At 36.7% G+C, this 22,959-nt stretch overlaps 2 long non-coding RNA genes across 28 annotated transcripts in view; one reads left to right on the top strand and one right to left on the bottom strand.

Annotated features, from left to right (window-relative positions):
- Nucleotides 1-22,959, top strand: part of LOC112673615 (uncharacterized) — a 297,501-nt gene that overhangs the window by 72,157 nt on the left and 202,385 nt on the right. For 23 of the 25 annotated variants that reach the window (XR_007405548.1, XR_007405550.1, XR_007405552.1 and 20 more), the window contains one exon: nucleotides 10,600-10,713. This is a non-coding gene — a long non-coding RNA (uncharacterized LOC112673615). Of the gene's footprint in view, nucleotides 1-10,599; nucleotides 10,714-20,278; nucleotides 21,237-22,959 lie in introns of those variants that run through there. The other 2 variants (XR_007405562.1, XR_007405556.1) reach the window with 2 other exon arrangements.
- Nucleotides 1-22,959, bottom strand: part of LOC112673616 (uncharacterized) — a 208,325-nt gene that overhangs the window by 64,168 nt on the left and 121,198 nt on the right. For 2 of the 3 annotated variants that reach the window (XR_003144945.3, XR_004808817.2), the window contains exon 4: nucleotides 6,072-6,259. This is a non-coding gene — a long non-coding RNA (uncharacterized LOC112673616). Of the gene's footprint in view, nucleotides 1-6,071; nucleotides 6,263-22,959 lie in introns of all 3 variants that reach the window. The other variant, XR_004808818.2, reaches the window with a different exon arrangement.

The following is a 22,959-nucleotide window of genomic DNA, read 5'->3' on the forward strand; positions in this document are numbered from 1 at the left end:
TATATATTCATTATAAAGAGAAAAACATAAATGTACAGAAAAATCAGGGCAGCCCCCGTGGCGCAGCGGTTTAGCGCTGCCTGCAGCCTGGGGTTTGATCCTGGAGACCCTGGATCGAGTCCCACGTTGGGCTCCCTGCATGGAGCCTGCTTCTCCCTCTGCCTGTGTCTCTGCCTCTCTCTCTCTCTCTCTCTCTCTCTGTGTGTGTGTGTCTCTATGAGACACACATATAATCTTTAAAAAAAAGAAAAATGATCAAGTAATCAGGGCTAATATCATTAGTATTGAGACATTTCAACCACACGCATGAGTTCAATCTAATCATAAGAACACATCAAATAAAAATTAATTGAAAGTCATCCTACAAAATATCTGATAATTACTCTTTCAAATGCCTCAAGGTCATGAAGGACAAGGAAAGATTAAAGAATTATCACAGAAAGAAGAGACTACAGAGACATAAAACTAAATGCAATGTGGGATCCTGGGCCAGGAAAAGTACATTAATGGAAGCACTATTGAAATTCAAATAAAATATTGTATTTATTTATTAGTATTACACTGATGTTAATTTCCTAGTTGTACCCTGGTTAACACAAGATGTCAAGTTAGAAAAAGACTAAATGAAAAAGAGAATATGTGAACTCAGTATTATTTTTACAATTTTTTCTATAAATATAAAACTCTCTCAAAATTAACTTTTTAAGGCAAAGTTTGAACTAATCACTGCTCAGCACTTTCCCTGTGGACATCCTGTTTTTTGTCAATGCCCACCTATCATAGAAGCAATTATTCAGCTGAGTTTAAAAAGCATAGTTAATTAGGGCACCTGGATGACATAATTGGTTAAGCATCCAACTCTTGGTTTCAGCTTAGATTTTGATCTCAGGTCCTGATTTCAGGGTTGTGGGATCTCAGGGTGGTCCCCCACATCAGGCTCACCTGGAGTCTGCTTAAAGATTTTTCTCTACCTTTCCCTCAATTTCTCCCCCCTGCTCTGTTTCTCAAATAAACAAATAAATCTTTTTTAAAAGCATAGATAATTAATATTGCAAAGGCAAAATCATCCGTTAATGGAGTTTTTCACTTTTCAACTAGTTGTTCACTGTTGGTTAGCCTCAACCCAAGAAGAGTACTCTTAGGAAAGTAATGATAATTCTCTTTATTTCCAAATATTTGTAAACTCATAAACTCTTACCCAACTAAAGTTTCTTTGTTATGCCAGTTATTATACATTATGATGATATATGGCATTTTAAAATATATAATCATAATATTGATTATATTTTATTGAGCATCCCATGAAAAATTACTTTTTTTAGTATGTCATAAAATGTTACATAGTCAAAGTAAAGAATAACTCCTACAACTTATTAGAAAAGGCTGAACGCTGTTCAATGTAGAAAGAAAATGAAAAGTTTGTCACCACTATAGGCAGGACCTAGGAAGAAAATCCATTTCATGTCTCCTTAATTTGTATACACAGACAAAGGGCCTCCAATTTGAAAGAAAGAATGATATTTTCACACAATGGTATTCTGTTCCCAGGAGCATTTCAGTGCCCAAAAAAGGTGGATTTCAGGGACCTATTAATAATATCACATACTAACAAATGGGTATGAAGCCCAGAAGCCTATAGAAGTGGGTGCAACCTGCTTTCTCTTTAGAGGGCTTTTTCGGATAAAATTATACTGCTTGTTTCTACAAATGATTATCTTCCTGTAACATGAGGAATGTTTGCAAATAGTCTGTATAGTGTGAGAAATGGGAAATATAAAAACTCCCCCATGGGGGTGCTTAAAATCCAAAGGGATTCCCAACACATTCTGGAAATCCTGTGTAATGTGACTGTAGGTTTAGCAAGCCCTGCTCAATTTATACTCTGACCACAAAGTACCTGATCTGAAAGGGAGCACCAAGGGCTTGAACTTGGAGGTTGAATTTGAGGGAAGACCACGTTTAAATGATACTTTGTTCTATTTATTTTTTTCCACATAAATGTAAATGAGCCCTTTATGAAAGTCATGGTAAATGCACCATTTTAGAGTTTACAGAGAATGTTTATTTAAAATACTTAAACAACCCCGTCTGTAGGGTTGGCCTTCCCTTGCAAAATAAACAGCCACCCATTTGATAACCATTACGCGTATAGGGGCTTTAAGAGCAAGGACTCACATGAAGCAGGTTCAAACACATCCTTTTAATTATGAAGTCAGAATGATACAGTGGTTAGGTATTAGTACTTAGTTATTAGGACTATCTTGATGCTCCCCTTTTTATTAGTACTTAGAATGCATAAATGTGATGTTTCTAAATTGTTGATTATTTTTCTCTTTGGGAAAGTTAATTCAGTTAATTTTAAGGAGCTTGAGAGACACGGAGGGTTTTATTTGGCTTCAAATGCAATGCTGAAAGCTACTCATGTTTCCACTGGCCTAAGTTTATAGTTAAATAAGCATAATGTAATGAAATTTTAAGAAATTTGGCCATTTGATTTCAGAGGATCAATCAGGATTATTTGAGTTCAGTTCTCCTCTCCTCATATATAATATTTCGTATATAATGTAACATTTCTTTCAGATATCACTCAATTATCTTCTCTGAATAAATGTCCCAGGTTCTCTTGTTTCTAGAGATCATTAAGAGGTTGTAAAGGGAAGAGTATGGGTTTGGAGTTTGGTAGTTTCTTCTTTTGGTGCTGAATAATATTCCGTTGTCTGGATGTATCACAGTTTACTTATCCATTCATCTGCTGAAGGATATCTTAGGTGCTTCCAAGTTTTGGCAATTAGGAATAAAACTGCTCTACATCCGTGCAAATATGGTTGTGTGAACATGTTTTCAACTCCTTTGATAAATATCAAGAAGCATGATTGCTGGATGGTAAGAGAATAATAATAATCTGAAATCCTGGTGTTTTGTTTTAACTTTAATCAAATGTGCTCCAGTTCACCATCCATTTTTTTCTTTTGAAAAAGAGAGGGAGAGAGTAGAGGGGAGGGGCAGAGGGAGAGAGAATCTAAGCAGGCTCCATGCCCAGCATGGAGCCAGACGCTGGGCTGGATCTCACGACACTGAGATTATGATCTGAGCTAAAATCAAGAGTTGGATGCTTAAGCAATTGAGCCACCCAGGTGCTCCTCACCATCCAAATTTTAAAATGAATCTTTAATCTATTCATTTGATTAGCATATTACAAATTCACTATTTCTTAGGATTGACTTTCGATCAGTAAAGAGAAGAAATTTTTAGAATTAATTTTCTTCATTTTTTTTTTACACATAACCAAGAATTGTCTGTCATTCATGTAGTGTTCTAGTTAATGGCCCTCTCATAGCAATAGCATATTTTAGGAACAAAGTGATCTTACTGGATATTGCATATGCTTAATGGAATGTCCAATTTCTCCATCTAGGTAAAAAATGTTGTTTCCTACATGTTTTACATTATCAGTTTTCCTGAAGCATCCATCATCTGAGCATAGTATCAATCAAAAGAGAAGAGAAGCAGAGGAACCCTTTTTTTAAATTTTTTAAAAAATTTATTCATGAGAGAGAGAAAGAGAGAGAGGCAGAGACACAGGCAGAGGAAGAAGCAGGCTCCATACAGGGAGCCTGAGGTGGGACTCGATCCCGGGTCTCCAGGATCAAGCCCTGGGCCAAAGGCAGTGCTAAACCACTGAGCCACCAGGCTGCCCCAGAGGAACCATTTTTCCTACATGACTGCAACAGCCAAGGATACCACATTCTTTCTAAACACAGACTTACCTCAATAATGGTTGCTCAGTAATGAATTTTTACCCTAAGGAGTCTTTAAAAATGGTATTGGACATTACAGTTTCAGATAAAATCACACTCACTCCCTTAACACAATAGTCAGAGGATATCATATAGAATGAATTAGAATTATATGTCATGTTTAGATGACACCAACAATTATTTATATTACATTGCTTTGCATACTAACACCAAGGGGAAGCAGTAAAGAAATATCATCTACAACTCTTCAAGCTATTGTGTGTCTGCCCTATTTCCATGTATTTTGAGCCCTTCAATGAAAGGTTTAGCATCTAATTTGACTACAGATATTCTTCTGTGTTTTAATTGTATTTTAAATTTCAATTTGAATGTGAGAAAATAATGAGCCTCAGCAAAGTTCAAATATTAGTGAAAATAATGGTACAGAAAGAATGAACCTTCCAAAAAATGACTCCCTGGAACTTACCTTCAACTGCTATTATTTTGAACTCTTCGCTTCATATTTTGAAAAGTAAAATAAATCTTTATTTCATTAAATTTCATGTACATACTACTTATGTACTTTCACATAGTTGAATATAATGTAAACTTGATTCTTTAGTCATTTGATTTGTTTTTTAATCTCTGATAAATTCATGCATATCTCTGGGTTGGAATAGAAAACACCATTTTCCCCATAAAATTAATGAGAAAAATATATTGTTTTCACTTCACGTATTCGCACTTAGAGTCTGGGTCTTCAGGAAGAGATAAAATAAGTGCATGGGAAATAGGTAAATCAAAGAGAAAGAATGTAGGAGGAGAATATCTAAAATATCCAGCCCATTTCCTATAGGTGCATTCTGTCTGTTTAAAAAAATGTCTGAGTTATAGAAAACCCAGTTTCTAATGTTTATGAAGTGCCTGCCTTCTGGAAGCATATTATTGGAGTCTCTGGCAAGCACAACCATCTGATGTTAAACATAGCATAGAGGTGATGAAGATTAAATTTGTGCAGAAGCTGACAATTTTGTCGATAGGTTCCTAGGTCTCACACCCGTGCTGTAGGTCTAAAATTAAAGTTGTCGTAGGTGATATTATTACTGAGTTGTTCTGAAAGGCGTTACTTACTCCATATAATTGAAACAGAGTGTATTCCTACAAACATTAGCATGTCATAAATCATAGGGGTTTTGGAAAACTACTGGCTTTCAACAGGGTTTTATTTAATGAAAATTAGCACAATAAAATGTCTTCATTGCAGTAATCATGCTGCAATGGAACCCATTCAAAACACATGGCTTTCATTTTTTTTCTTGAAAGAGTAAAACATCTTGCCAAAATAAGATAGGCAAAAAAAAAGTTTGATTATTTAACATTCCATGGTTTGTAATAGATGGAGCATTAGAGAATAACAGTGATGAATACCAGAATTGATCTCATGTCACCAACTTAAGACTTTATTTTTGGTAGCATATTACAGTGACATGTGGTAAAGGTAGCCAAAGTGTTACAGCAAAAATGAGGGGTGGAGAAAAATCCAATTTTGTTCCATAAGAATTGTGAATTGAGAACAGTCTTTTAAAATGTTAGTTCAGCTGAGACTTTCTGATGAGTAGGAAGGTGTGAGTAATTTGCTTTGGAAAGTAGTCATTTGAAATTGCTGGCTATTTGTTTGAGAGCTAACCAGAGCAGGTAATATGTAGCATACTTTTAAAGGGAATCACTTAAAGTTAAGAGTTCTTCCAAAATGACATCTTTGCTCAATCCACCTCCCAACAGAGAATTACCACTTGTGTACATTTATATTAGGCAGGTTTAGGTAGAAAGCATGTGAAATGAGACATTTGCAAGATCCTCAAAAAATTAATTTATACTTGACTTGGCATGACAACAAGAAAGGGAATATTCTCATGGATTTTTGGCATGCTCACACATTAGACATGACGTTGGTGGAAATGTAATTAAGTGCATAAAATATACTTTATAATAGTACAGTTGGCAGGAAAGGGGGAAAAAAGCCTCTACTAGAAAAAAGGGAAAGCATCTAAGGTAATGGTAGCTCTCCAATGTGAACACCTTGAGCTTTGCTATTTATATTTATTGTTATTGATGGGATATTTTCTTTTATAGCATGGGAGACAGTTTTCTTCACCTAAAAATGCATATATTATTTAGCCTTTGAGTCTGCATATTATTGTAACCATAATTATAAAAGTTCCCTAACCAAAGCTGATTTTATGTTTATATGTTATATGTAATATATGATAAGCAGACACTAGGTCAGGCACTAGTCCAGTTAGACTCACTTATATATTGCCCACAGTTACCTACCACAAACATCTTCTAGAATCCCAGGTGGATGTGGCAATCTATCCATAAGGGTAGAGAAGGAACAAACACCTTCTGCCACTCTCAACACCAGAGGCACTCTCAGGTTTATGAAGATGGAAATCCAGATGGGGAAACCTTCATCAGTCTAGAGCAGCCCCCATGGATCCAGAGAAGGATGAAGACTCCAACTGCTTTGAAAAAAAGGAGCTCAGTATTCTTAGAGAGAAATAGTTTGATAGTACTTGGGTAAAAGGTAAAATATTTATCTTTTAGGTGGAATTGTCATGGAAACGATTAAGGGTGTCTATGAATATGCCTACTTCAAACTTATCATTTAGATTACTTTTGAGTTTCTGTAGTTATGTGCAATAAATGCTTGGGACAGAGTGTTTACCTGATAGTTTTGATCCCAGTTTTAAAGATCCACTACTCCTCTCCTATGTTTAGGACACTATGCCTGACAATGAAGAGGTATCCATTAAACCTGCGAAGAGTTAGATAATTGGAGGAATCAGTCTTAGCCTGTTCCCTAAGTGTCCACCTCTCTATCCCATGACTTGTAAGCTGAGCTTCAAGGGCAAAGGTATAAAGTCTGTACTTCAACACTGGTAACCATGCTTATAGTCATACTTATAGCCAAACTGTGGCCTCATTCTCTAGTTTGAAATATTAGGTTACAATCTTGCTTTGAAATGTTTTTTACTACAGTCCACATGTATTATTTTGACATTGCATAAAAAATAACTTCAAAACTTAGTGATGTTAAAAGAAATTAACTCAGTAAATCTTAAATATCTCATCGGCTTTATTCAACAGTTCATGAATTGGGTCGCATCCAGTCCAGCAGATAGAAAGGAACTCAGAGGAGCTGTACAAAATGAAAGGCTTTTATAAGCACAAAGAAGCAGAAACAAGAAAGTTATACTAGACAAAAAAGATGACTGGTTGTGGCAAGGTCATTTTACTTAAGAAATGGTAAGGGTATATCAGGCAGATTACCTAACTAGTGCTGTTTAGGCAATTCCTGATTGACTAGTTTAAGACAGCATTTTTGGGAGTGCTGAAACTGTAATTAAGTCTTGATTTGGTAACATGAGGCTTAGCATAAATGATTCATTTTCTGTCTGTTGTCTTATTTTTTTAAGATTTTATTTATTTATTTGAGATAAAGAGAGAATAAGTAGTAGAGAGGGGCAGAAGGAGAGAGGAATTGAGAGAGAGAGAAGCAGACTCCCTGCTGAGCAGGAAGCCTTATGTGGAGCTTGATCCCAGGACCCAGAGACCATGACCTGAGCCAAAGGCCAATGCTTAACCAACTGAGCCACCAAGGCACCCCTGTTATCTTATTTTTTTAACAGTGGCTTATGCATTATGCATTTTCTTGGCTCAAGAGTCTGTTGCCAGCTACCTGATTCTTCTAGTCTAGGCTGAGCTGTATCTAAGGATAGCTTCAGTGTAGGTTGGTCTAGGCTGTCCTCAAGTAGGATGGCTCATTTCTGGTCCATGTCACCCACCCCCCCCAACAGGCTAGGTGGAAATGTAATTTTTATAGGCTTTTGGGTCAGCAATCAGCAACTTCTATTAAAATTAAACGCATCTATGTTTAATTTTAATGAAAAAAGAACATGAAAAAAATACTTAAACTAAGCAACGCCATTATTAGAATACCATCATATAGACATAAAGCAAATGAAAGGATATCAAACTATGAGAGCAAAATTAAGAATTTTCTGGAAGAAAAACTTTAGGTTTATCATACACACACTTTCAATAAACTAGTAAAGGATATGCTTAGGAAAGAAGAAACCGAAAATAAAAGGAAAAGAAGAGAGTAGAAGAGAGAATCATGGTCAAACACATTCCTAAGTAAATAAAAAAGAAATCCAGGTTATCAGAAACAGCATATAATAATGACAAATTTGATGATTATTAAAACAAGGTAGAACTAAAATATTAGACATGTAAATTTCTCAAAAAAATTATTTTATGTATTCTTTTTAAAACAATTGCAGAATATGTTTCAACTTTATAAAAAGGGAATTAAGCTGTTTAAAGGAAGATATGATATACAAGAAGGATGAGATGTAACTAGAATAGCTAAAGAAAACTCTTGCTTTGATAGTAAGGAGAGATCTTAGGAGGATGGCTTTATATATAATAATATATACAACATGTTCACAATACCATGTAAGACAAAAGGGTAATATGAGTTAAAGCATTATAAGATTCCTACAATATTGGGAAGACAAAATCTTTTATTACTTTGAATTTTTGTTCAGAAAAAATAATCCATGTTGAGAATTAAGGTGAGTTAAGGGCAACTGATGTCAATAAAAATAGCAGAATAAGGACCTCCAAAAATTCTATCTCTCTATAAAATCAATGAGAAACTGGCAAAATTGTCAGAATATATTTTTTTCAGAACTCTGGACATTAGCCAAAGGCTTGCAGCAATCCAGGGAGCATTTAAGAAAAACAGCTGAATCTCAATAAAAAAAAAAAAAGAGTTTCATAGAGTTTTAACTCACCCTAGTCTCATTTCCCATTTTCCAACTCACAGTAGCCTTGAAAAAACATGCTCACATTTTCAGTATGAATGGGAATGGAACAGAGCAATAGCCCTTTCAAATTTTCATTCCCCCAAAATTGCCATTATTTGACTTGTTTAATGGTTCCATAAAAGACCCCACTTGAAAGGATTGTCTTTTTCTAACCTGATTCAATGCTCATCTCATGCTAAATGCCCCTCCTGGGGGGCATTTGTCAGAAACATTTACAGGCAAATGTTTTAATGTCATGGCTGCCTGAGGCAACGCATAACATTTGGGGTAAACCATAGACTAAAGAAAAGGCATAAAAGGAAAATCAGAGCAATGACAGGTCCCATAGGGATGCTGAAAAGCTTTGACATATTTCTAGGAATCTAGAGGGCCATGCACATGTGCAACGCTGTGTACACACGTCAGAAAGAAATTAAAAAAGACATAAATAAGTGGAAAGTCTTCCGTGTTCATGGATTGGAAGATTTAATGTTGTTAAGATGGTAATTCTCCCCCAAATTGAGCTATATAGATTTAATGCATCAAAGTTTCCACTGAATTTTTCCCAGAATTGGACAGCCAATACCAAAAGTCATATAAGAATACAAGGGACACAAAATAGTCAAAAGTGTCTTGAAAAAGAGCAGAGTTAGAAGACTCAATCCATTTGATTTCAAAACTTAGTATAAAGCTACAGTAATCAACAGCTAAAAAAACAAATATCCCAATTAAAACGTGGGCAGAAGATATGAACAGACATTTCTTCAAAGAAGACATCCAGATGGTCAACAGACACATGAAAAGATGCTGAACATCACTCATCATCAGGAAAATCTGAATCAAAGCAACAATGAGATATTATCACCTCACACCTGTCAGAATGACTAAAATAAAAAAAGAAAGAAAGAAAGAAAGAAAGAAAGAAAGAAAGAAAGAAAGAAAAAAGAAAGAAAGAAAGAAAAAGAAAGAAAGAAAGAAGAAAGAAAGGAAAGAAAGAAAAGAAAAGAAAAGAAAAGAAAAGAAAAGAAAAGAAAAGAAAAGGAAGAAAAGAAAAGAAACAAGTGTTGGTGAGGATGTGGAGAAAAAGGAATACTCTTGGACTATTCATGGGATTGCAAATTGGTACAGTCACTATGGAAAACAACATGGAGTTTCCTCAGAAAGTTAAAAATAGAACTATCCTACAATCCAGCAATTACACTACTGGGTATTTGCTCAAAACATATAAAAACACAAATTCAAAGGGATGCATCCACCCCTATGTTTATTGCAGCATCATTTATAATAGCCAAAATACAGAAGCAGCCCAGGTGTCCATCGATAAAAGAATGGATAAAGAAGATGTGGTGTATATGCACAATTGAATACTAATACTATTCAACCATTAAAAAGAATGAAATTTTGCCATTTGCAATGACTTGGATGTAGCTAGAGAGTATAATGCTAAGTGAAATAAATCAATCAGAGAAAGACAAATACCATATAATTTCACTCATATATGGAATTTAAGAAACAAAACAAATGCGCAGAAGGAAAAGGAGAGACAGACAAACCAAGAAACAGACTCTTAACTATGGAGAACAAACTAATGGTTACCAGAGAGGGGGTGGGTGGAAGAAGGAGTGAAATAGGAGATGGGGATTAAAGAATACACTTATCATGATGAACATCAAGTAATGTATAGGATTGTTGAATCACTATATTGTACACCTGAAGTGAATATAATGTTGTATGTTAACTATACTGGTATTAAAATAAATTAGTAAATAAAAACTTACCTAAGATTAAATCTAAAAAAAAAAATACATCCATTGATAAGTAGGAAAAAATGTGTGGTATTGGTATAAAAACAAACAAATTAGTGGAATAGAATTAAGAATCCAAAAATAAAACTATTATCTATTGACAATTGATTTTTGTCAATAGCGCCAAGATTATACAATGGGGAAATTAAAGTCTTTTCTTTTTTTTCTTTTTTTTTTTTTAAGTCTTTTCGATAAATGATGCTGAAACATCTGGATATCCACACGTAAGGAATGAATTTGGAGTCCTAACTCACACCATATATAAAACTTAACTCAAAATGGATCAAAGACTTGTAGGTAAGAAAATAAAACATAGGTGTATGTTGTGCCCAAGATCGCGAATCCGAGAAACCACCGAGGAGCCGACACAGATGCAAACACACGAGGGTTTATTTACAAGCTCGAGCTTGGGTCCAAGTGTACCCGACACAGCGGAGCAGGGACTTGGACCCCGAGGTGGGTTTCAGCTTAGTTTTAAGGGCTGGTCTAGGGGACCTCCAGAAGGGGTGGAGCAATTCCTCAAGTTCTGTTTACATTCTGATATGGGGCTTTCAAGGGCATTGAGCGCTGTTCTCATTCTAATAATATGGGGCTTTCTAGGGCGTTATGCTATAAATTTCAGCTCTTATTCACAGGGGTCTGGGATGGCTGTACTTGTGCTAACGCTGAACTTAAAGTGGAATGGCCTTAATTTTCTTGGCCTCCACAGTGTATGCATTTATGACTTTGATTAGACAAAGGTTTCTTATATGACTCTCCAAACACAAGCAATCTATCTGTCTATTTGGGCTATTATCATAAATACCACACAGATTGGGTAGTTTATAACCACAGAAATTTATAGCTCATAGTTCAGTAGACTAGTAAGTCCAAGATCATGATGGTGGTAGATACAGTATGGTGGTTGGGGGAGGTTTGCTTCCTGGTTCATACAGGATCCTTTTTCACTGTGTTCTCACATGGGAAAAGACTGGATCTCCATTAAGACTCTTTTATAAGGCACAGATTCCATTCATAAGTTTCCATCTTCATGATTTAAGTACCCCCTGATGTGATTTGATATGGGTTCTGGGAATGAAGGATCAAGAAAGAATTCTTGGGACATTTTTGGTGCAAAAAAGGTGGTTTTATTAAAATGCGGGGACAGGACCCCTGGGCAGAAAGAGCTGCCCTGGGATTGCGAGGAATGATTGATTACATACTTTTAAGTTGGGAGGGGTAGAGATAAAGGACAGTTCCAAAAGGACTTTTCTCCCAAAAGGATTTTCATATGTTACAGAAGACTTACAGGATTTTGGAGGCCCAGCTATTGTCAAGCTGAGGTTGTTTTTTCCTCTAGCAAGACATTAACATTGAGACAGTCAGGAGTTCTGGAGGAATGTCATACTCTGACTGTCTCAAGTACGTATCAATAGGCTGCAAGTTATAAGGAAATTTAATTTTATCTACGTTCTCTTTAGCCTTCATTCTCCATATCACCTCCCAAAGGCCCATCTAAAAACCATGAGTTTTGGGGGTTAGGATTTCAACAAATGAACTTGGGTTTGGGAAAACACACACACACACACACACACACACACATTCAGACTATGGCACAATAAAAAAAGAGAGAGAGAGATAAATCGGACTTCATCAAAATTAAAATCTTTTGAATGCTAGAAACACTATCAAGAAATTGAAGTATTCCACAGAATGGGAGAAAACATTTGTGAAGCATATATCTGATAAGGATCTTGAATGCAGAATATATAAAGAAGACATACAAATTCAACAATATAAAGACAAATAGCACAATTAAAAGTAGGCAAAAGACTTGAATACACATTTCTCCAAAGGAGATAGACAAAAAGCCAGTAAATACTTGAAAAGATACTCTACATCATTAGTCATTAGGGAAATGCAATGCAAAACTAAAATGGGATACTATTCCACAACCTTTATGATAACTATAATAAAAAATATAGACAGTAACAAGTGTTAGTTAAGATGCGGAGGATTTGGAAACCTCACTCATTACCTATGGGGATGTCATATGTTATGGTTATGGAAAATAATCTGGCAGTTCCTTTAAAGGTTACCAACCATATAACCCAGTAGTTTCACTCCTACATGTGAAAACATATGTACACACTAAAACTCGTACACCGATATTAAACAGCGGCATTATTCACAATAGCCAAAAGGTGAAAACAACCCAAAAATCCATCAACTGGTGAATGGAAAAATGTAATATATTTATACAATGGAATATCTTTCAGCCATAAAAAGAAATAAAGTTACATGCTACAACATGGATGAACCTTGCAAGCAATATAGCAAGCCAGATACAGAAAACTACAAATTATATGATTCCATTTATACGGAATGTCCAGGACAGGCAAACCCATAGAGACAGATACTAGATTAGTGGTTTCCAGGGGCTCTGAGGAGAGGAATGGGGACTGACTGCTGGTGGAGGCAAAATTTCTTTTGGGGGTGATGAAAATATTCTGGATTAGACACTGCAATGATTATACAGCCTTGTGGACATACTAAAAACAAGTGACTTGTGCACTTTTAAGTAGTGAATTTTATGATACATGAATTCTACCTCATTTTAAAACATGAATTGAAGGCACTAACTAAAATAACAGAAATAGAATGTGTAACTTTCCAACTCGTGAAGGACAGTGTGCTAAAATATGATTCATTTGGAATCAATAAAGATGAAAAAATGTAATTTTCTAAGTAGAAAGAATAAAACGACAGCAACAACAACAAAAACCCATGCAGAGCAGATCTAAATGTGTCAACAGTGACACCAGATGTAGATTAGAGGTTGGAAAATTATGGCCTGGGTCAAAGGTCTGCAGTCTGATTTTGTATAGCCTAAGAACAAAGAATGGGTTTTGTATTTTTAAGGAGTTATCCAAAAGAATGAGGAAGGAGGTGGAAGAACAGCCACTGAAATCAAGGCCCTCAAACCTAAAATTTTCAGAATACAATACAGAAAAAGTTTGCTGATTTCTGACAGTCTGAATATTTTAAACTAAACATAAAATCTAATAAAACAATAAAGCCAAACTCCTCCTTGTCAGTATCACCTGCCAAGTTCGGAGCAGCTGCTGGGAAAGGTGCTCTTCACTGTGTGTTTCTGGGTTAAATGTCGCTGCAAGAGGAACTGGCATGACATCTGGAAGGCAGAAGGGAGGTCACTGTCTTCACAGGCTTCAGCCTTCTCACAAACACCTTCTTTCATGTTGCTGGTTTAGGGAGCAGGGGGAGCTTTGCCAGAGACTCTGGACAGTTGTAGGCTTTCCCCCAGGAAGCTTTTGGGGACTGCCCACTTTAATGCTTCAGCTACCGTCTTCAGGGATTTTCTTTTTTTCCCAATATTTATGCTCTTCCCAAACTTTTTTTTTTCCTGTACTATCTGTACTTGCATGTAAACCTCTTGAAGTTTGGTATCAGAAGCTTCACTTCATTCCTGCCACTTTCCATTGGCCCAGCGAGCCAAGAAAGGTGGGTGGGGATAGGAGTTTTGTGAAGAAAGGGTCTATCAGGAACAATGACGTTTCATTAAAGAGACACAGCCAGATGATGGCAATGTAAAGAGAGAGCCAAAATAAAAACCCCTACTTCCCTTTTTTTATCTCTTGATGCTGCTCCCATTGGACAAACTAAATATGTCCCTATAGATCAGCCTCAGTAAGGTCAGCCTCTCAGGTAGAGAGCACAGTAGAAAAAGAACAGATTCAGAAGGGAAATGGAAAATAACCAGCTCAGTTACCAATCTAAATGGCTTATTCATATATTAAAAGAAACATAATCTTACTGTAATTGAAAAAATACATATCAAACCAATAATATACCAATTCAGATCCTAAGTGGTAATAATAAAAGTAATAATAAATTTGATAACCTCAAGTGTTGGCAAGGATGCTACAAATCAGTAAGGCAAACTACCAGCCGACTATTTGGGATCCCCACTTTATAGGATAAATTGGGAATACCTAAGAAAGTTGTTGATCCACCCACTTTATGAGCCAGCAATTATAATACTGGGCATCAACCACGGAGAGACTTTAATGCACATGCAGATGGAATACATAAAATTGTTCAGTGTTTGAAATATCAAAAAGAGAGAGAAAACAAACATCTAACAGTTCCTTAAAAGGGAGCTGAAGGAATAAACTCATTGAAAATAAAATAATCAATACCAGTTAAAAGACATAAAGTTTCAAATATCAATAATGATAAATCTCACAAAAATATGCAAATGAAGAAAGCAAGGTGCCAAACAAGTGCAACAAGTGAGATACAATTTCGGCGCACCTGGGTGGCTCAGGACATGATCCTAGGGTCCTGGGATCGAGTCCCGCATTGGGCTCCCCTCAGGGAGCTTGCTTCTCCCTCTGCCTGTGTCTCTCCCTCTCTCTCTGTATCTCTCATGAATAAATAAGTAAAATCTTAAAAAAAGCAAAATACATTTCTATAACACATGTAGATTTAGATATCACATCCTCTTTGGGGGAGCTCTCTAAAAGCAGGGCCTGATACAGCGAATGTAGTACGTGTGATTTATCAGGGGACACCTCTCAGAATAAGGGCAGGAGAAAATAGTAGAGCAAGGTTGTGCTCTTGCCTGGAGTCTCACCTAGGCCTGATCCAAAAAGGAGCTCTGGAGAATGAACTGAACCACAGGGCTGGTCTTACCTTGACTCACTGCCCCAACCCCCCATCCCAGGCACACACATTTGCCAATCATTCAAGCACTGGCTAATGGCTAACCTATGGGAAACATCCTCCCAATGGAACATCTTCTATTTAGCCCAGGACGATCCTTCAGAGAATAGGACAGCTGAGAGCCATTAGTAGCCAACACACACTACAGCTGGAGCTTGAGTGTACCAGCAGTGAAAGGGGTCTGGAAGGGGCATGCCAGTGTCCACTATACACAGGAAACAATAGTGTACTGTTTATGGCCTTATGTGTGTAATAAAATTACAAACATTTGCATGGAAATAAAAAACAACACTCATTTCAAAATAATGGTTTCCTCTAATAAGGAAGGGAGGAAGGAAAGGGAAATGATTCAAATGCTGGTTTTAAGCTATATTTATATTATTTTAATTCCTTACAAAAGTGATCTGAAGTAATAAAGCAACATGTTAATATCTAAATATCAGTATTTTCATACTTTAAAACTTAAAATAATACACAAAACCAAAACTGAGTAAAAAATTCATAGATTTAAAAATAATAATAATGATGATTCTTATAATATTTTGATTTAATTTATACCAATGGTGAAAAACATATCTTTTTTAAATTTGATGAAACTGGAATTCATTCACTATTATTATTCATTATTGTTTACCATTCATCAAAAAATCATACTTTTAATTATAAAAGATAGGTATAAGATTATTTGATATGTATAATATCTCTCCTTGTATTTTTATTTATCCTTCATCAATATTTTATGTGAAGATGTGTGAGAGAAAGAGACAGAGAGGAAAGGCAGAGGGTGAGAGGGTGAGAGTTATAAGATTTCTAGAATGATATTTACCTGATTTTGGAATGAAATATATCTGGATGATGGGATTTGGAATCGTTTCTTAATTTCTTCTTCGTAAGTTTATTTTTTGCTTTTATTTTTATAATGACCATTGCCTCATTTTTACAGAAACAATAAAGTCATTCTCAAACATAAAGAAAAATATGTATTCTTCCTAATAATAAAGCCATTACAAATTTTAAGCTTTATTTTATTTATTTATTCATGGGAGAGAGAGAGAGAGAGAGAGAGAGGGAGAGAGGCAGAGACACAGGAGGAGGGAGAAGCAGGCTCCATGCTGGGACCCCAACGTGGGACTCGATCCTGGGACTCCAGGATTGTGCCCTGGGCCAAAGGCAGGCGCTAAACCACTAAGCCACCCAGAGATCCCAAGCCATTACAAATTTAACAACTCCTTGATATTTTACACCTGCTATATATACCAAAATTAAGTAAAAGAAATACCTCAAATAGGCAAGCTTTTTAAAACCTGGTACAATGATATATTGTTAGTGGCAGTATAAATCATGATTCTGCTAGAAAAAAAAATCTGCAAAGTTTTATGAGTAGCAAATAGATGTTTATATCCTTGGATCCATAAACTCATTTCCTAGAATTTATTCCATGGGAACATTACAGTAAAGCAAAATATCTTCTGCATGAGTGATGGTTATTGCAACAAAGCATTTGAAACAATCCACCTTGACTAAGAAATTTATGGAACACGAACTTAGTGGGGCACCATGCCATGATCAAAACATGAAAATGTGAATAAGCAAAGATATTAGTAGCTCCTGGGTACCTAATGTGTACTTGGAGAGCATGGGTGATTTTGTGAACTATTTTATCTCTCAAAATTCATGGGTTCACTATCATTAAAATACCATTACAGGGGTAAGAAGTCTAACTTGTCTGTAACTGCATGGCATATTAATAAATGGTAGTATTACAGTTCAAACTCAGTTCTGTTTAACTCCAAATCCTACACTCCTTTCACTAAAGAAATTTTCTTAAGTTATAAAATTCATTTTACAAATTTTTATGCTGAACTCTCTTAGCCCCAAATCAAAGAGATGAAAAGAGCTGAGCTCTCTGGATGGATGTGCCAGAGTTTGGATAACTCTCAGTCCTGCCCCACCCACATAGGTCAACAGAATCTTAGGGCACTACAAATAACTTTCAAAATCACTATACCACATTATATTTGAAAAATGTATAAATGGTTTAATGTTAATTTTTGAAAGATAGTACTGTGACGTATTTATTACTCGCAACTCTCAGTTGAGTAGCTTTCTACTCAATTTCACATAGAGACATGGATCAAAATATTCATGTGCCAAGACAAAAACTAAAGCTATTTCATGAAGGGGGCAGCATATCCAGGTAAGTCATGGGGCACTAGATGGACGAATTGCTTGTACTATGCACCACTTTTGGGCTGGTCCTCGGAGCTTCCTTAGGCATGGGTTGATCCACTTAGCTCTGAACTAATTCAGACATAGTCATTCCTAAAATATTATAAAGAGTGTGCACTGTTTGTGAATGTGAGTGTAATTGAGGATTGGGGAAGAATGAGAAAACTCATACATATTTTAGGATCAAAATATATTCCCCAACAAACTGGGACAGACTGTGTGAATTTCCTCTTTCCTTCTTGCCAGTCAGGGAACTCCTGACCCTGTCACCAATTCTATAGCAGTAAAAGCAAAGATAGCTGAAAACTTGCTTTCCCAACCTATTTTGCTGCTATAAAATGGTCATGTGATCTACTTTAGGTCACTGAGATATCAGAGGGGGAATCTGGTGGCTCAGGGAAAAACTGAGCTCTCTAGAAGAGAGAAAATGTGTGAAGAACAGGCCTATTGCCCTTCCTGCATTGTGGAAGTTCCCCTGTGAGGCTGCGAAGCTTAAAGTTACTAGAGCCATTTTGAAATCAGGGAAAGAGCCAGAAATTCCAGGAAGGCTGACAAATACCTTTCTACATAGTTTTTGATATATGACAAAAAGAACCTTCTACTGTTTAAACTCTTTTGAATTGGGCATTCTGTTATTTGCAGCAGAAAGCATCTGAACGTAAATTGCAGAAATCTATCAGACACCCCAAATTCCCAAATAGAACAAATCAATTCAAAATTATCAAGGGTGTTATCTTTTTTTGCAAACATAAATAAAACGTGGGCCTTTTTACAGTCATGAAGAATTTCTGGTAATTTCCTTCTGTTTACAATGGTTATATCACAATTCATGAATTTTATATGAAGTGTCATTGTTTCTGATTATTATGCCTCTCTCTGATTTTTTACTTATAAAGTTGCTGACTCTGAACTGCTAGGAAAAATTCTGGCAGTTTTCAAAAGAGGCATGGCTATTAGGCCCCCAAAAGATGAAGAATTACTTCTTTCCTCTCCTTTCCATTTTCTTTCCATCTGTTATTTCTGTCCTAAGGCCAATATTTTGATGTACCCCTCAAATACCATGGAGGTAAATCTCCACATACTGCACTGCAAGGATCAAACAATATATGGGAGAGTACTTTAGAGGCAGGAGAACATTCTGCAAGGCTACATCCTAACATTATTATTGCTACCTCCTAACAACATCACTTCCCATTAGCAACAACGAACAAAGAGTAGACAATGATGGTAGGTCTGCCTAAATGATTTTCATAAATACAACTGAATTTGCTCTAAAATTGGGGTAATGTCTTGGTCACCTGTCAGCCTTGGGTTGACATGGTTTTTTAATAAACACAAACTTTTTACTTTTATTCATAAAGTGGCTTAAGCATAGTTATGTTTCAGGCACTGTTCAACATACCTTAAAAATAACAGGTCTTTCAGTTCCTATGACAGCTTTTGAGGGAGATACCTTTATTATTCTCATTTTTCTGATGAGGAAATGGAGACCTCAGTTACTTAAGTAACTTGCCAAGGTCACACAGCTCTAAGTGGTAAAATTGAAATAATCATATTAGCTGACATTGTAGGAGAGGAAAAGGGTTTTTTTTTGATCCTCTTAGAATCCCTGGCTGGGTCTGAAAATCGAACTGACAGAGACAGGTTAACATGAGAGAAGCATATAAGTTTATTTAGTATATGTTTTAAGTGACACAGAAGGCTTCATAAGGAAATGAAGACCCGAATACACAGTGAGACGTGTATTTTTATGCTAGATTTGATGAAGAGTGGGCAGTTGTGTAGAAAAAAAGATAGGTTAAGGTGTAGGAGGTAAGTGTAGTAAACTGGGAGAGACTTAGCATGGCCTGTTAGGATTCTTCTTGGCCTCCCTTTGTCTTTGGAGGTGAAGATATTCCTTTCATCTGCATAGAGAGAAAACACCTCTCACATGAGGACTTTTAAAAAGATTTTTATTTACATATTCATGAGAGACAGAAAGAGGGAGAGGGAGAGAGAGAGAGAGAGAGATAGGGAGGGAGAGGCAGAGACATAAGCAGAGGAAGAAGCAGGCTTCCTGCAGGGAGCTGGATGTGAGACTTGATGCCAGGACCCCAGGATCATGACCTGAGCTGAAGGCAGATGCTCAACCACTGAGCCTCCCAGGTGCCCCTCATATGAGGGCTTTATGATTTGTTTCAGGGAAGAAGGGCAGAGGGCACGTCACTGACTTTCCTCTTCTGCTGTTTTCTGAAACTCCTTCAGCTTAAAATAGTCAATATGCCAAGGTGCCATATTTTGGGGTAGTGTGTCCAGAACACCATTAACTTGAGAAATAAATATATGAAGTTATTCACTAAAAATGAGAAAGTTTGAACAGATTTATCACATTATTCATTTTGTTGTATAGGCAAGTCTAAAGAATAATGAAAGAAAGGAGAAAGAGGAGAAAAAAATCTAGTTGGAATTTTTCTTTCCTTTATCTTCTTTTCTTTATTCCCCACCAACACCACTGTGCATGTGTGTGTATGTGTGTGTGTATGAATAATATGCTTCTTTGTCCAGAAATAACTATGCTTCCTCAATCCACACATAATGTGAAAGGGAAGCTTTAAAGAAAAAACTCATACCATGAGACTCAAAAATCTCTCCACACATAAGCTGAAAGATTCCAATAATGACAATTATATACTAAAATAAATATGGCATCCCTCTTTCCCATTGGTACTATCTTCTAGCATTTTCTTTGGATCTGAATGCATTTATGGTGAGAACATATTCAGCTTTCTTCTCATTTTTTTGCCTTGTATGGCCAGTTGCAAAGCTGACCACAAATTCTTTCTCTTCCTGTATCCATGTCTTTTTTGCAATGAGACTTTGTGGCTTCTCTCAAGGAAAGGGGAGTTTATTTCTGTTTTTTTGAATTTAGATTTAGACTTGTGACAGGTGGTAGCCAATGAGAAATTGGAAAAGCTGATACAAACTGAGACACGACAAGTGCCATAGCAAGTGTCTTGCTGTTCTTAGTAGCTCCAACTACCATCACATGGCCACTACCACCAACTAGCCTGCTGGAGGATGAGTGACACATGGTGCAGCTACTTCCATTGACCCTGAAGCCAGCTATTCACCACCAGGCATGTGAATGAGGCCATCAACCACCAACTGATCACAAACAAATGGGTGAACTCCACCAATGCTTTACTGAGCAGAGACAAGCAGTCCTAGTTAAGCCCAGCGCAAACTGCCAACTTACATTATCATAAGAAAAGATGGTTATTTTCAGCCACTAATTTTGAGATGGTTTGTTAACACAGCAAAACTAGGTGCTCTAACTTGAAAGGGAAAATATCTGATTCATCTTTACAGAAAATAAAAGCTTCAGGTAAGATGTATGACTAAGGAAGGGAAATTTCATCTACTTCTGGAGCAGATGCAGAATTAGTGGCCCTAGGACAAATTCAAAGTTCTGACAAAAATGCTGAAAACTGAGGAAGTATGATTCAAAGCCTCTCTAAGTCTTAATAGTACTCCTACTCTCCCACCAACCACAACGGAAGAATCATCCAGTGTATTTACAGCAGGGACAAGACTTACTGTAACCAAATAAATATGTTTTATCTTTACTCCATTCAGCCTTTCTCTAGGCTTTCCCGTGCTTAAAAGCCTTTGGAGGCAGACCATGTAATGACTCTCTGCTTTACCAGCTCAAGGGCATTTCAGTGCTGTGGGTCAGCCTTAATTCTCTGAGAATGTGTCTAATTTCATTGGAAAAGTAATGTATCTGGCTAATAAGACTTAGGCTCCTTGGCTGTGTTTCCTTTCTTTCGCACTCTAGAGCCCTTGCCACTACACACCACCTTTCATTTCCAAAGGATGCCTGAGCACTTCATAAACTTAGCCAGTGGACTTATAAACTTTATGGCCAAGGAATCAGTCCACCACTGAAAGGTAACCTGCTTCTGGTGTGAAAAGTAGCAATTGTTTACACATGGTTAACCTGAAGGCATAAGGAGACCAAGCATTAAGTTTAAAACCCTAAGATGCCTTAGAGCAGGTACTGGTAGGATTTCCTTTCCTTTATTAAGTTCTCTCCTGCACTGGTTTAGTTGACTGAGCCCAAAGGAAGTGGAACCAATGAGTGAACTGATCCATGACCCTAAGCACCTGGTGAGAATTGGTCTCCGTGTAATGACCTGAGATGAAACTCTCAACTCTGTATGTAGGGGAGGTCAACAGGAAAAAAAAATCTCATTTGTCAATGTCTTTTTAATTTTTAAAGGAAACCTACTCATACACCATCATTTGTCCATTTTTCTGTCCCTTTCATATAGAACTTCATACTTATTTCTTGTGTTTTATTTGGTGAACTAAAGTTTGTCTTGCTCCATTAAAGTCAAGATCTTTGAATGAGCCATGCTGTAACTTCCTTAGACTCTATGCAAATGAACATGTAGAGAAGGAAGCTCTTTCTGTCCACCTCTCAGTTCAACACTATTTACCACCTCCTCCCAAAAGTTTGAGAAAGATTTGCTAATCATGATGCTGAGCTGAGGACATTTACTGGACTACTGTTACAAGTGTTGGAGTGACTGTGGGTTAAATAGGGGCTCCATTTCTGTCTTCATTCACTCTGTGCAAAGGAAGTGATAATTCTTGAAGCCCAGGCATCTTGCTCTCTTCACTGCCTCTATATTTGCAATACACTGACCATTGTTTCATATAGTTTGCACCATTGTGACCAGCTAGCAATTCTTAAGATTTGGGATGAGAGATGGGAAGCAGGAGACTCGGTTTTATCAAACCTCTTTGCTGGTAGGTCATAGGCAATTGAATTTATCAATATGTACTCTTATTTTCCATTGGCTATTGACCAATGTGTCTTTACTTCTCTTAGTGGCATCAAGATCTCAAGGAAAAGAGATGACTAGCAGGTATGGGTTTTGGTCATTAGCGAGGAAATTGGTGAAACTTAAATGGGATTTGAGGATTCGATGGTAGAAATGCGGTTAGAAATGCATCAATGTTAATTTCCTGATTTTGATTGACCTCTTGTAATTATGTAAGAGAATGTCCTTGTTTGTATAAAATACACTAAAATATTCAGGAGTATTGGGATATCAGGTTAGCAATTATTCTTATATGGTTCGGGGGAGGGGGAATCTTTTACTGTACTTGCAAAAATAAACAGACAAATAGGGTCTCCTAAAGTTGTGATTTCATACTAATTAGCCATGCTGTTTGTTCAGTTAATTAGAGGATGGATAAATTCAGCCAGAAATGTTGACAAAACAAAATGAAGAGTCAAGGAGGGTCTTACAGTTCAAAGTCAGAGTTTTTACATAGATGCTATAGCTGTGCAGGATTTTAATTAGCTCAAAGCCAGTGATCATTCCCGACCGTTTCAGAAAGTGCAATAATGGAGGAGACACTACTGTGCTGGTGCTCTGCCATCTGCTGAATCCCAGCAGCCTGTCAATAGCCACATCTCCATTTATTTGCCTGAAGACTATTCAGTGATCAAGTGTACTCTGCCTGATACACAGGTTTAATTAAGTCTCATGGGACCAACCTTTGCCCACTGACTGATGGAAATCAGTGTATAAACAC

Source organism: Canis lupus, chromosome 24, assembly GCF_003254725.2.
Source record: "Canis lupus dingo isolate Sandy chromosome 24, ASM325472v2, whole genome shotgun sequence".
Lineage (NCBI taxonomy): Eukaryota > Metazoa > Chordata > Mammalia > Carnivora > Canidae > Canis > Canis lupus.